The sequence below is a fragment of the Zingiber officinale genome, chromosome 1A (assembly GCF_018446385.1).
Source record: "Zingiber officinale cultivar Zhangliang chromosome 1A, Zo_v1.1, whole genome shotgun sequence".
Classification (NCBI taxonomy): Eukaryota; Viridiplantae; Streptophyta; class Magnoliopsida; order Zingiberales; family Zingiberaceae; genus Zingiber; species Zingiber officinale.
In genome coordinates this window covers 149976460-149991011 of record NC_055987.1, presented here as the reverse complement: position 1 = coordinate 149991011, position 14552 = coordinate 149976460, and the positions used below count along the sequence as shown (strand labels likewise).

At 39.9% G+C, this 14552-nt stretch overlaps 2 non-coding genes across 2 annotated transcripts; both read left to right on the top strand.

Annotated features, from left to right (window-relative positions):
* The first annotated feature begins 4752 nt into the window (after nucleotides 1-4752).
* LOC122039268 lies at nucleotides 4753-4858 on the top strand. The gene has a single exon (XR_006128127.1). It is a non-coding gene; the product is annotated as a small nucleolar RNA R71 (small nucleolar RNA).
* Nucleotides 4859-10130: 5272 nt separating this feature from the next.
* On the top strand, nucleotides 10131-10236 carry LOC122039142. Its single transcript, XR_006128035.1, has one exon. It is a non-coding gene; the product is annotated as a small nucleolar RNA R71 (small nucleolar RNA).
* The last annotated feature ends 4316 nt before the right edge of the window (nucleotides 10237-14552 follow it).

Genomic DNA, 14552 nt, shown 5'->3' with positions numbered 1-14552 from the left:
ATGTTTCCAGTGAAAGACAAGTAACCAGTGATAGGCACTTACTCACCATTCACTTGGTTCATATTTCTCAACTAACCCAAGGTCTCAAAGGTGTGCTCAATCTCAAGAGAAGCTAAGCAGTCATTTCCCTAGTAACCTAACTCGGTCTCAAAGGGGTGACTTGCTAGATTCCACTCATGACAACTGTTTTTTTATATCCTTTTTTTTTTATAAGTGTTTGCATTATGCAAAACTTATTCACAAATGTACTTTTAGCACACATGTTGGGATATTTTGATTTTTCCAAATGAGCTTTAATGATTTGAGCCTCATCCAGTAACCAAAATGAAAGTTGATAAATCACCATGGAAACCAAGTACTAAGCAAACAAGATGAATCATGACTATTTCAATGACATCAACTATTCAAGCATCAAGCACAAGTGTAGTGAAGATAAAATCCTTAAGGTTGAACCAAAACTAGAACTCATCACCATAAGATTCTTAGCTTATTAATGCTTCCCAAGATAGAAAAAAAAACTACACAAAGTTTACTACTAGCATCATTCGAACATCATGAATCAAGACAATAATCGTGCTAACATTTCACTTGAATCCAAGAAAGCATATAAGTGAAGATTTGATGTTCTCAAAAATTTTTTTTGCCATGATTATTTCAAAAACAAGCAAAATAAAGCAACAAGCAATGAAAATAAGAACCAACATGAAAAACTAACAAAAACTAAAAACTGAAAACCAAACTAAACAGTACATGACACCCCCCCCCCCCCAGACTTAAACTTTTCATCGTCCCGATGAAATCAATATGGTGGAGGAGGTGGACGAGGGAAAGGAGGTCTACGACGTGGTTGGCCAATAGGAAAACTAGGAAAACCTGGAATCTCACCCAAGGATCTATGATACTCATATAAAGCATCTACTTGTTGGCTAGTAAGTGTCATGCTCTGCATAAAATCTCTCATCCTAGCCTGATCAGTATCATAATCCTGCACAAACTCAGCCACTTGACCTTGAAAATTCCTCGTAAACTGAAAATGATTTTGTACCTCCCTAAACTGATCATCAGATAAAGAGAAGCGACCCTCCAACATTTTTCGTTGGGCATCTTGCTTCTCATGAAGTGATTCTAGAGACATACGAAAATCTGAAAAATCAAACCTAGACGATCCCGTGCCATATGCAAAAGAATACCTAGCCGGCTCCATGAAACTAGAAGGCTGCGGGCGTCCAAATGACGAGGGCTCATGATGTGGCTCAGTGTCTCCAGGTATAGAAGGGTTATCCTCAAAATCTAACTCAGAAATTACCCAATTAGCCGGGTTACGAATAGTAGTTCGTTCAGGAAAAGGAAGGGGTAAAGGAGAACCACTCCTCCTAGGAAACGTGAAATCATTCTCATCCCGAACGATCATTTTCATAGCAAGACATGCATCAATGTCAATCATGTCATTACCATGAATTATTTCCAACCCATCAACATCAAGATTTAAATTATAAGCTATTCGGGTAATCAAACCACCAAAAACAATTGATCCCAATGATGCCCTAGCAGATCTTAATAGGGTTTGAACAAAATGAAAACCAGAATCAAATTCAACCTTATAAAGCATAGCCCATAAAGCATAAAGCTCTATCTTTTTAACTACCCCATCACTCTCTCCCCTACCAAAAATAGTTTTACTCATGACTCTATGTAGATACCTAAAGATGGGGTTTTGCATATTGGAGGCCTTAGCTCTTGAAGGCTCATAAGGTTGATTTAACCCAGTTATTGCATTCCAAAAATGATTCCAATTAAACCTTGGATCAAACCTACGAGGACTCCCGGTGGTTAATCCAAAACATGAATTAAAATCACTAAATGTCCATAGAAATTCTTGATTCATTAGTTTAAATGAGATTTTTTCCAAAATAATCTTCTTCATTAGTAAAATGGACATCTAATGAACATAAAAATTCCAAAACAAGACGAGGATATGTAGGCAAATGTGTGTACATAATATCACTCCAATCCAAAAACCCAATCATCAAATCTACATCTTCCCTAATTCCAAGCATATCAAGAACAGTTGGGTCCATATATCTAGTACACACTATCTTTCTATTGACAAGAATTGCAAATCTAGTTACTTGATCATCATTTCTAAACACAATATTGAATTCATTGTCATTACCTTCGTTGCGTGAAGTCCTTTTGCCTTTTCCTTTCACTGGTTGTTTTCCTTTGTCCCTTGATGACTCCTCCTCTTTGTCCCCACTGGATCCACCACCTCTTTTGCGAAGTTTCTTCAAAATGTTGGACATCTTGATGAGTTTAGATAGGGGAAGAATTATCTAGGGTTGGAAGAATGAAACACAAAGAACAAAACTTCAAAGAGCAAAGCTCTTAGGTTAGGAGAATGAAAAGTGAGGAGGAGAATCCGGATCTAAGAGATCTTGAGAGATTAGAGAGGAGTTTTTAAGAGATTGGGAGAGAAAAAGATGTTTTGGAGAGTTGGGGATGTGCAGGACATGGCCAAGATCTGGCCGTGTGAGGTAGAAGGAAGACTTTAATAGCTCCCCTACACGGGCCGTGCAGATCTACACGGCCTCCCCCTCTTCCTTCACTGGTTTCCTCGCACGGCCGTGCAGATCAACACGGCCTCCCCCTCTTCCTTCACTGGATTCTTTACACGGCCGTGTTTGAGACACGGCCTAGACCCTTTTCTCATCGGGAAATCCTACACGGCCGTGCCTGGATGACACGACCCAAGCACTTCCCTTCTCTGCAACTTTTGCCCGGCCGTGTATAGCACACGGCCGGGCTCTATTTTGCACCTAACCTGAAAACAAAATCAAAAGAATGCATCAAACTAAAAGAAATTAAAATACAACTCAAAACTAACTAAAAGAACCCTTGGGTTGCCTCCCAAGAAGCGCTTGTTTAAGGTCTTTAGCTCGACCAAACTTGATCATTCACTTCTTTTCCTCGCCCTTGGAGGACAGATATACTTTTTGTTTTTTGTTGGGAGATCTTCTCCCAACATCTTCCACCACATTGTCTCCTTCGTTTGGTGGCCTTCCATGAGGATGGAAATTCCATTCCTCAAGTTTATAAATGCTTGTCCTGCTACAAGCACTTAAAAGAGACGAGACATGGTTAGAGATATTAGACAAATCATATTCCAACCTTTCCTTACCAATTACCAAAGAAAGCTTATGATTTTTGACATCAATTATAGCTCCAGCTGTAGCAAGGAAAGGTCTTCCTAATATGATAGGAATCCTAGGGTCATCTTCCATGTCCAACACGACAAAATCTGTAGGAATAACATTCCCATCCACCTCTACTGGCACATCTTCTATAATACCCAAAGGGTACCTGCAGGAATGATCGGCAAGTTGAAGTGCCATAGTAGTAAGTTTAATGTTTTTGAGACCTAATTTATTACAAATTGAATAGGGAATGAGGCTAACACTTGCCCCCAAATCACAAAAAACTTTTTCAAAAAATTCTTTTCCTATGCTGCAAGGAATATAAAAGCTCCCTGGGTCCTTTAGTTTTGGGGAAGTGTTCTTCTCAAAAATAGCGCTACATTCCTCACTAAGCGCAATGGTCTCAACCTCTCCTCTTCTTCTCTTGTTTGACATGAGATCCTTCAGGAATTTGGCAAATCTAGGCATTTGAAGAATAACATCAATAAGAGGTACCTCTACACAAATTTCCTTAACCTTTTCTAAAAACTTGCCAAATTCTTCATCTTTCTTGAGCATTGTAAGTCTCTGAGGAAAAGGGACAGCTTTGCTCTGATGGTTCAGTGGAAGAGTCTCTTCAACCCCAATAGTACTCTCCTCATTAGCTTGAATCTGCTTTGGTATAGGAGGAGAGAGCTCTTCTTCTTTTTGTATCCCTTTTGGAGCAGTCACTTGGGAGTCTCCCAAGGTCCGTCCGCTCCTAAGCTCAATTCTATTGCAATGCTCCATAGGATTCATATCAGGTTTTCCTGAAAGTTGTCCTGGTGCTCTGGATGATGAGGAAGCTAGTTGGGCAATTTGACTATCCTGGATCTTTTGATGCTTTTCAGAATTATCCATTCTCTGAATGAGCTTTGCTAAATCTTGCTTCATTTCATTCTGACTTGAGATAATTTCTTCAAGCATCTTTTCAATATTTGACTTTGGTAAGCCTTGAGAAGATGGATGTTGAAAATTTTGTTGCCCAGCTTGAAAATTTAGTCTTGCCCCCATAGATGGTCCTTGATCTTGATTATTTCTGTAAGAAAAATTGGGATGGCTCTTCCATCCAGGGTTATAAGTATTTGAGTATGGGTTGTTCTGCCTTTGATTGTAACTCATGATTGCATCACATTGTTCCAGTTGATTGATTTGTGCAGTGATAGCTCCCAATGGACATGAGTCATTTGAGTGCTCTGAACTCCCACATACTTCACAAGATGTACCAATAACATTGACCATATTAGCACTAGTCCCCATATTCTCAAATTTCTTTGTAAGAGCGTCCAATTTTGCAGACAAAAGAGTAACTGCATCTACATCAAACTTCCCTGATGCTTTAATTGTTGGGTTTACAGAAGAATAGTCACCACTTCTTTCATTTGCCCATTGATGATGATTTTGTGCTACACTGTCAATAATTTCTTCAGCTTCATCTAAACTTTTGTTCATAAGTGCCCCTCCAGCAGCTGAATCAAGGGACACTTTGGTATGATAGTTGATACCATTATAAAAAGTGTGCAACACTAACCATCTTTCCAACCCATGATGTGGGCATTGTCTGAGCATACTATTATATCTATCCCATGCTTCAAAAAGAGATTCTGAGTCAGTCTGCTTGAAGCTTGCAATTAAATTCCTTATATGAGCTGTTTTGCTTGGTGGATAGAATTTATCAAGAAACTGTTGCTCACACTGCTCCCAAGTGGTGATGCTATTAGGGGCCAAAGAATTCAGCCATTGCTTTGCCCTATCTCTTAGAGAAAACCCAAATAATAATAATCTAACTGCATCTGAAGGAACTCCATTCATTTTCATGGTACCACATATTTCATAAAAGACCTCTAAGTGTTGATTGGGGTCTTCATGAGGTCCTCCACCAAATTGGTTCTGCTGCACCATAGATATAATTGCGGGTTTGATCTCAAAGTTGTTATTTTCCACTGAAGGTCTTGAAATACTAGATCGAAAACCTCTTGCATAAGGTGCTGCATAATCCTTGAGTGGTCTATTCGCCATGTTCAAATATTCCTGTTCTTCAATTTGCCTTTGCAGAATTCTTCTTTTATCGAAAGTTCTGTCAATCTCAGGGTCAAAAGGAAAGAATTCCCCTGCAAAGTTAGATCTTCGCATACACAAGAACAAGATGGAAGATGACAATTCAACAGAAAAAGAAAAATAAAAGAATAAAAAATGCAGAATTGAATTTGTAAAAAAAAAAATTAACAAGAAGCAAAAGTTATACAAGAAAGTAAAAACAGAAATCTAATGATTAGTTACAACTATGCAATATGAAAGGAAAACAAATGTTATGTTTAGTCTAACTCAATTGATAATTCCTAATGTTATAGCGCAGTCCCCGGCAACGGCGCCAAAAACTTGTTACGCTCCGCAAGTGTACGGAAATGTCGCAAGTAATATAAAAGATTATCGTATCCACAGGGACTGGAATAAGCACTAGAAATGTCTCAATGCGAATTAGCTAAACAACTATCCAATCGTTTCAAATGCAAAGTAAGGGTAAACAAATCTAATATTAAAGATCAACAAACAAGAGTTTAGTGTTTTGGGTTATGATAACGGAGATTCTAGGAGCTTCGGTTTCTTTGTAAGATTTCTTGAATGTAAATGGTTCACCAATTCTTTTCCCTCAATTGTCAAACACTTGTAGAAAGTTGCCGGTTCTCTCTTGCAATAGATAACCGGCTAAGGACCGAGAAATGTATCTAAATATGATCAATTAGATGTGAACCTATGTTGTCCTTACACAGAAGCGCACCTATTACTATGCCTTCCTCAGATATCAACATAGAAGCCCACAATTTATTAATCTATCAAGATACAAGAAACTAATCACAAAATCCATCCTTCTCACTTGAATATTCCTATTTCCTCTTCAAGATTATCTCTCAAACGTCCTTACACGGGCTTGCACCTGTCACGTGGATCCCTCAGATGATCGAGTGAGAGTTTATCTCTACAAAGTCTACAAGAAATCCAAACAATCAATCAAGAATGAGAATTAAGCACAAATCACCATTAATCATTCAAGATCTAATTGATACAAGCAAGACAATGTCATTAAAACAAGAAAAATGGCAAATCCATAAGAGATTACATCAATCCATCATACAAATACTCCCTTAATCCTAGAATACAAGATCTACTCCATGAATCGAGGAAGAAAACCCGAAGAAATCAAGATTACAAGCATTTCTTAAATCCCCAATCCAAGAAACCAAGAAGAGGGGGAAAGAGACAACTTATCTATGAAGAAGCCTCATCTTTTGATCCAATCCTCGCTCCGGAGTCGAAATCGTCAAGATCTCCCTTAGAATCGCCCAGAAATCCTCCCAAGAATGGGAGGAAACCACCAAATCTTGCCTTCTCCCAAAGGGAGAGAGATCCCCTTTCAATTCATGAAGGAAGGTTTAAATAGAGGAGGCAATCGGGCGCCACACGGCTCCTCGACACGACCGTGTGAGATTCACACGTCCATGTCCAGTTCCTTCTCTGCCAAAGCCGCACGACCGTGTGATTCCACACGGCCAGGACCCTTCTGCTCTCTGGAAATGCTACACGGCCGTGTGGTGCACACGACCACCACCTGCTTGGTCTCTGGAAACTTCACACGGCCGTGTGATGCACACGGCCACCACCTGCTTGGCCTCTGAAAACCTTACACGGCCGTGTAGATCCACACGACCATGTAAGGCATCTGCTCTGATTTCTTCAAATCAAGACACGACCATGTGAGATTCACAAGGCCATGTCCTCTTCCCTTCCTGTTAAGACTACACGGCCATGTGTGGTACACAGCCTGATGATCTCTCCCTTCAATTACTTCCAAGCTTGCCCGAGGACGCATAATCTTCACCAATTTCGACTCCTGTGTACAGAAAATGCACAAAAAGCAGATCTCCGAACCAAAAGAGTAAATATGCTAAAAGGAAAGCTGGAAGTATAAAAATGCATAGATCAAGCATGCTCAAAGTATGTAAATGTGCATAAAAACATGCATAAAAGAGTATATAATCTAGGCACATCACACCCCCAGACTTAAACCTTTGCTTGTCCTCAAGCAAAATGCTGCAGTCTAAATTCATATGTTCTACAATACATTCATAAAACTTAGTGCACTTTCTTAATTCTATCAAAAAGTTTCATTAACAAGCATGATCATGGAAACAAGTAAAGTATGGTTCATGCATAAGAATCTTGTGCACAGTGTAAAAGTAAGTCAACACCCTTCAAGTTTCAATCCATGTCCTAGTCAAGTCGTCATCGAATTTGAATTCCTAATGTTTCCAGTGAAAGACAAGTAACCAGTGATAGGCACTTACTCACCATTCACTTGGTTCATATTTCTCAACTAACCCAAGGTCTCAAAGGTGTGCTCAATCTCAAGAGAAGCTAAGCAGTCATTTCCCTAGTAACCTAACTCGGTCTCAAAGGGGTGACTTGCTAGATTCCACTCATGACAACTGTTTTTTTATATCCCCCCCCTTTTTTTTTATAAGTGTTTGCATTGTGCAAAACTTATTCACAAATGTACTTTTAGCACACATGTTGGGATATTTTGATTTTTCCAAATGAGCTTTAATGATTTGAGCCTCATCCAGTAACCAAAATGAAAGTTGATAAATCACCATGGAAACCAAGTACTAAGCAAACAAGATGAATCATGACTATTTCAATGACATCAACTATTCAAGCATCAAGCACAAGTGTAGTGAAGATAAAATCCTTAAGGTTGAACCAAAACTAGAACTCATCACCATAAGATTCTTAGATTATTAATGCTTCCCAAGATAGAAAAAAAACTACACAAAGTTTACTACTAGCATCATTCGAACATCATGAATCAAGACAATAATCGTGCTAACATTTCACTTGAATCCAAGAAAGCATATAAGTGAAGTTTTGATGTTCTCAAGATGTATGCCACAAAAAATCAAAACAAAATGCAAGACATAAGCAAAAACAAAAACAAACAAAGCAAATCAAATGCATCTAATGCATCCCCCCAGACTTAAATTTTTCATTGTCCCAATGAAAACTAAAAACAATGTGGAGGAGATTTTAAGAGAAGTTACCAAGTGATGAGCTCCAAATGGTTGACATTCATGTTTTTAAAGATACTCCTCCATCCAATACTCACATTCCTCCACAACTTTGAATTCTACAACAATAAGATAGACAAGAAAAATTAAGTAGAGGATACATGTTTATTATAAAGAGAGAACTAAAGACATAAAAGAAAATAAGGAAAATGAACTTGGGTTGCCTCCCAAGAAGCGCTTGTTTAAGGTCATTAGCTCGACCAAACATTAGATTCATCTAAATCTCGCCCTTGGAGGAGTAAGATATTTTAGAACCTTCCTACCAAGGGTTCTTATTATGGAGGGAGCTTTCAATAAAGGAGTTAAAAATTTAAGTATCACTCTCTCCATCTTCGTCTTCTTTGAAGTTCTTTCGGGTGGTCGAAGACGGTTCAGTATGAGCTTCCAATTATTGGCCTCTTGAAAACCTACACACCCAAAAGAAAAACAAACCTCCCACAAGAATGTAATATAAGAAGGAACTAGAACCATATTAGTATGAATTGAGTATGTATCAAAAAATGAATCACATTCAACAAAATCAATTATAGGTACCTCTATGAAATTTTCTAAAAGATCACTAAGAATACTAACCTTGCATTGTTGAGATGTACCTGAAAGTTCTAAACAATGGGATGTGACTTCTTCAGAATTATGTAGTGGCTCTAGCTCAGGTGTTGATGATATCAATGATGGTGATTCTTGAGACTCTACTAGCTCTGTATAAGTCTCTACACATTGTTCCACAACATGATCAATTCTTAAAACCTCTAAGGGTTGTCTTGACAAAGGTGGTGATCCTTGAGATGCTGCTTCCACAACACAGCTCCCTACACATTCTTCCATATCATCATCATCAACACATACATCAAAAAATAAACCAACATCTATGTCCTCAATAGGAGAATCAATAACAAGAGGATCAATAACTTCACTTGCAGTTTTAAGTTGATCTACCACATCACATTCATCATCTGAAAATTCAATGTCACTATAACACCTTATAAAATTTTGAGGTAGATCTGAAAACTTATTTACCACTACATTATCAATAAAATCCTCATCTGAAAAATCTTCATCTTCATATATATTCAAAAATCTACACTCAACCATATTAGTGTCACAGGATTTGCCGAAGTCTTTATTTTCATTGACCCCCACTAACCTTTGTGGAAAAGGAATCCTTAGTGAAGGTCCTGGGAAAGACTGAACTCCCTTTTTCCCAAATTCCCTTTGAGCTTTTGGAGGAGGTCCAACTTGCTTATCTAATGTTGGTGCGATTAATCGTTGAGGGAAAGGTACTTCTGGCCTTTGGGAACTTCCTAGAGAAATGGAATTGAGTTCTTGTGATTTTCTATTATTCTTCTCCTCAATTCTAAACATGTCATTCTTCAGAAGTTCTTCATGATTTTTGCCACTTCTCAACCCAACATCATCACACTTTTCATTGGATCTTGACTGTGTAGGAGGGGGATCTTCTTTAAACCATTTTGAAACAATACTATTAAGCTTTGCCCCCAAATGTTTGAACTCCTCACTCTGTGACTTGTGAATTTCAACATTTTTAGGTGGTTGAATTTCATTTTGTTTGACAGGCTCTCTTACATTTATGGCTTTCACTTCTTGAATATCTGAGGGAAATTCCATCCAACTTTTGTTCGACCATTCATGGAGGTTCAATGTCACTTGATCAATTAACGAATAAGCTTCATCTACACTTTTGTCCATAAAAGAACCTCCAGCTGATGAATCCAATAAAGTCTTGTCTGAGAAAGAAATTCCCCCATAGAATATGTGCAAAATCAACCATTTTTCAAAACCATGATGAGGGCACTGTCTTTGAAGACTCTTGAATCTATCCCATGCTTCAAATAATGATTCTCCATATGCCTGAGCAAAATTTGTTATGCAATTCCTCATATACACCGTTCTACTTGGAGGGAAAAAATGATTCAGAAATTGCTTCTCCAATTGTTCCCAACTTGTGATGCTTTGAGGACAGAGAGAATATAGCCAAGTCCTTGCTTTATCCTTGATACTGAAAGGAAATGTCATCAATCGAACTGCATCTGCTGATACTCCTTCACATTTCACCAAATCACAAATCTCTAAAAATGTTTCAAGATACAGATAAAGACTTTCTGATACTTCTCCTCCAAATTTGTGACCTTGTATCATGAAAATTATCTCTGCGTCTAGTTGGAAACTTTCTGCTTCAATTTGAGGTTATAGTGCAGTCCCCGGCAACGACGCCAAAAACTTGTTACGCTCCGCAAGTGTACGGAAATGTCGCAAGTAATATAAAAGATTATCGTATCCACAGGGACTGGAATAAGCACTAGAAATGTCTCAATGCGAATTAGCTAAACAACTATCCAATCGTTTCAAATGCAAAGTAAGGGTAAACAAATCTAATATTAAAGATCAACAAACAAGAGTTTAGTGTTTTGGGTTATGATAAAGGAGATTCTAGGAGCTTCGGTTTCTTTGTAAGATTTCTTGAATGTAAATGGTTCACCAATTCTTTTCCCTCAATTGTCAAACACTTGTAGAAAGTTGCCGGTTCTCTCTTGCAATAGATAACCGGCTAAGGATCGAGAAATGTATCTAAATATGAACAATTAGATGTGAACCTACGTTGTCCTTACACAGAAGCGCACCTATTACTATTCCTTCCTCGGATATCAACATAGAAGCCCACAACTTATTAATCTATCAAGATACAAGAAACTAATCACAAAATCCATCATTCTCTCTTGAATATTCCTATTTCCTCTTCAAGATTATCTCTTAAACGTCCTTACACGGGCTTGCACCTGTCACGTGGATCCCTCGGATGATCGAGTGAGAGTTTATCTCTACAAAGTCTACAAGAAATCCAAACAATCAATCAAGAATGAGAATTAAGCACAAATCACCATTAATCATTCAAGATCTAATTGATACAAGCAAGACAATGTCATTGAAACAAGAAAAATGGCAAATCCATAAGAGATTACATCAATCCATCATACAAATACTCCCTTAATCCTAGAATACAAGATCTACTCCATGAATCGAGGAAGAAAACCCGAAGAAATCAAGATTACAAGCATTTCTTAAATCCCCAATCCAAGAAACCAAGAAGAGGGGGAAAGAGAAAACTTATCTATGAAGAAGCCTCGTCTTCGGATCCAATCCTCGCTCCGGAGTCGAAATCGTCAAGATCTCCCTTAGAATTGCCCAGAAATCCTCCCAAGAATGGGAGGAAACCACCAAATCTTGCCTTCTCCCAAAGGGGGAGAGATCCCCTTTTAATTCATGAAGGAAGGTTTAAATAGAGGAGGCAATCGGGCGCCACATGGCCCCTCGACACGGCCGTGTGAGATTCACACGGCCATGTCCAGTTCCTTCTCTGCCAAAGCTGCACGGCCGTGTGACTCCACACAGCCAGGACCCTTCTGCTCTCTGGAAATGCTACACGGCCGTGTGGTGCACACGACCACCACCTGCTTGGTCTCTGGAAACTTCACACGGCCGTGTGATGCACACGGCCACCACCTGCTTGGCCTCTGGAAACCTCACACGACCGTGTAGATCCACACGACCATGTAAGGCATCTGCTCTGATTTCTTCAAATCAAGACACGGCCATGTGAGATTCACACGGCCATGTCCTCTTCCCTTCATGTTAAGACTACACGGCCATGTGTGGTACACGGCCTGATGATCTCTCCCTTCAATTACTTCCAAGCTTGCCCGAGGACGCATAATCTTCACCAATTTCGACTCCTGTGTACAGAAAATGCACAAAAAGCAGATCTCCGAACCAAAAGAGTAAATATGCTAAAAGGAAAGTTGGAAGTATAAAAATGCATAGATCAAGCATGCTCAAAGTATGTAAATGTGCGTAAAAACATGCATAAAAGAGTATATAATCTACGCACATCAGCTTCATACTCAGCTTCATTATTGGTGGCCCGGTATTCCAGCCGAATGTAGAGCTGTATTCGATCTTCTCTTGGTGAGATCAATAGTATGCCGATCCCACTCCCTTGCTGAGTGGATGAACCATCCACATATATTCTCCAGGTTACTTCTGGTTTCGCGTTCTGGAATTCTGTGATGAAATCAGCTAAGGCCTATGCTTTGATCGCCGCTCGAGGTTGATATTGAATATCAAACTCTCTTAATTCAGTTATCCATTTGATCAGCCACTCGGATGCCTTTGGGTTAAGGAGGACTTTTCCCATGGTACTATTGGTCATGACAATGATTGGGTGAGCAAGAAAGTAAAGGCGGAGTCTCTGAGCAGCAAGCACCAGAGCGTAGGCTAACTTTTCCAGACCAGTGTAGTGAGATTCAGCATCTTTCAATATATGGTTTAAAAAATACATAGGTTGTTGTTCATGGCCATTCTACGTAACTAATGCCAAGCCGACAGCATGCTTAGTGGACGACAGATAGATCCAGAGAGGCTCTTCGACGCTCATCTTAGCTAGCATAGGTAAGGAGTTAAGATATTCTTTAAGCTCTTTTAAAGCTCGGTCGCACTTTGCGTCCCATTGGAATCTCATAGCTTAGAACAGTACTTTGAAGAATGATAGACTTCGATCGGACGTCTTAGAGATGAACCTTAAAAGTGTGATGATCCATCCGGTCAGTCGTTGGCCTCTTTCAAATTGCGAGGTGGAGGTGTGTTTTGCAGGGCCTTCACCTTACTTGGATTTGTCTCGATCCCCTACTCGGTCACAATATACCTGAGAAAACGACCACTCCTCGCGTTGAACAGGCATTTGCTGGGGTTCAACTTCATTCCATAGGTTCTTAAAGTTTGGCATGTTTCCTCAACATCCATGCAGAGGTCGGCCACTTGGAGGGATTTTATTAGTATGTCATCAACATAGATCTCCATGTTTCGACCAATCTGCCTACGGAACACTTTATTCATCAGCCTTTGGTAGTTGCTCTGGCGTTCTTCAGTCCGAACGACATGATGTTATAGCAATATATTCTATCGACCATGAAGAAACTGACCTTCTCTTGATCTTCTCGGGTGAGCAGTACTTGGTGGTAGCCTTGGTATGCGTCGAGCATGCATATTAATTCGTAGCCCGCTGTGGAGTCCACCATTTGGTCTATCTGAGACAACGGATTGAAGACCTTTGGGCATGTCTTATTTAAGTTACGAAAGTCGATGCAGACCCGCCATTTATTACCTGGTTTGGAGACCAGTACCACGTTAGTAAGCCAACTTGGGAATTGGACTTCCCGTATATGGCATGCCTCTAGTAATTTCTCTATCTCCGCCTGGATGATCAAATTCTGCTCCGGGCTGAAGGCTCTCTTCTTCTGTTTAACCAGCCGAGAGTTCGGTCGGAGATGTAGCTCGTGCTGAGCCACGTTCGGAGAGATACAAGATAATTCATGCGTCGACCTAGCGAACACGTCATAGTTTCATCTGAGGCAGGCGACTAACTATGTTTTCTTCTCTCTTTCTAGATTGGTGGCGATAAAGGTCATTGCATCTGGTCAATTTAGATGGATCTAGACCTCCTCCTTTTCATTATAAACCAGAGCAGGAGGCTTCTTCGTGATAGCGCTCACCTCCAAGCGAGGTGTCTTTCGAGCGGTTCGTGCTTCCGTTCTGACCATCTCGATGTAACAATGCTGAGCGACCAACTAATCGACTCTGACCTCGCCCACCTTGTCCCCCATTGGGAACTTGATTTTCTGGCAGAAAGTGGACACCACCGCTTGGAACTCATTCAGCACCGACCGACCTAGAATGACGTTGTAGGCTGATGGTGCATCCACCATGATGAAATTGGTCGTCCATGTTAGGGTTGCAGGGTTGTAAACATAGTCCCATATTAAAAACACATGGGAAAGATCATGAGTTTATAAGAGAAAAAGATATCTCCATTGGTATAAGACCTTTTGGGGAGAGCCCAAGAGCAAAACCATGAGGGCTTATGCCCAAAGTAGATAATATCATACCATTGTGGAGATATCTAAATTCTTTTTGATCCTATAATTAGTATCATAGCACGGATTGCCAGAAGGTTTAACCGCCAACTGTGCACAAGAGTTATGGTCTGATTGAGCCATGTGGGTACAATATTGACCTCGAACAAAGAAAGTGGGGGCTCTTATGTTCGGATCAAGAGGACCAGACACTAGGCAGGAAGTCCTAGTTGCGACTAGGCAAGGAAGTCCTAGTAGGCCGGATGGACCAAAAGGCAGGAAGACCTGGTGGG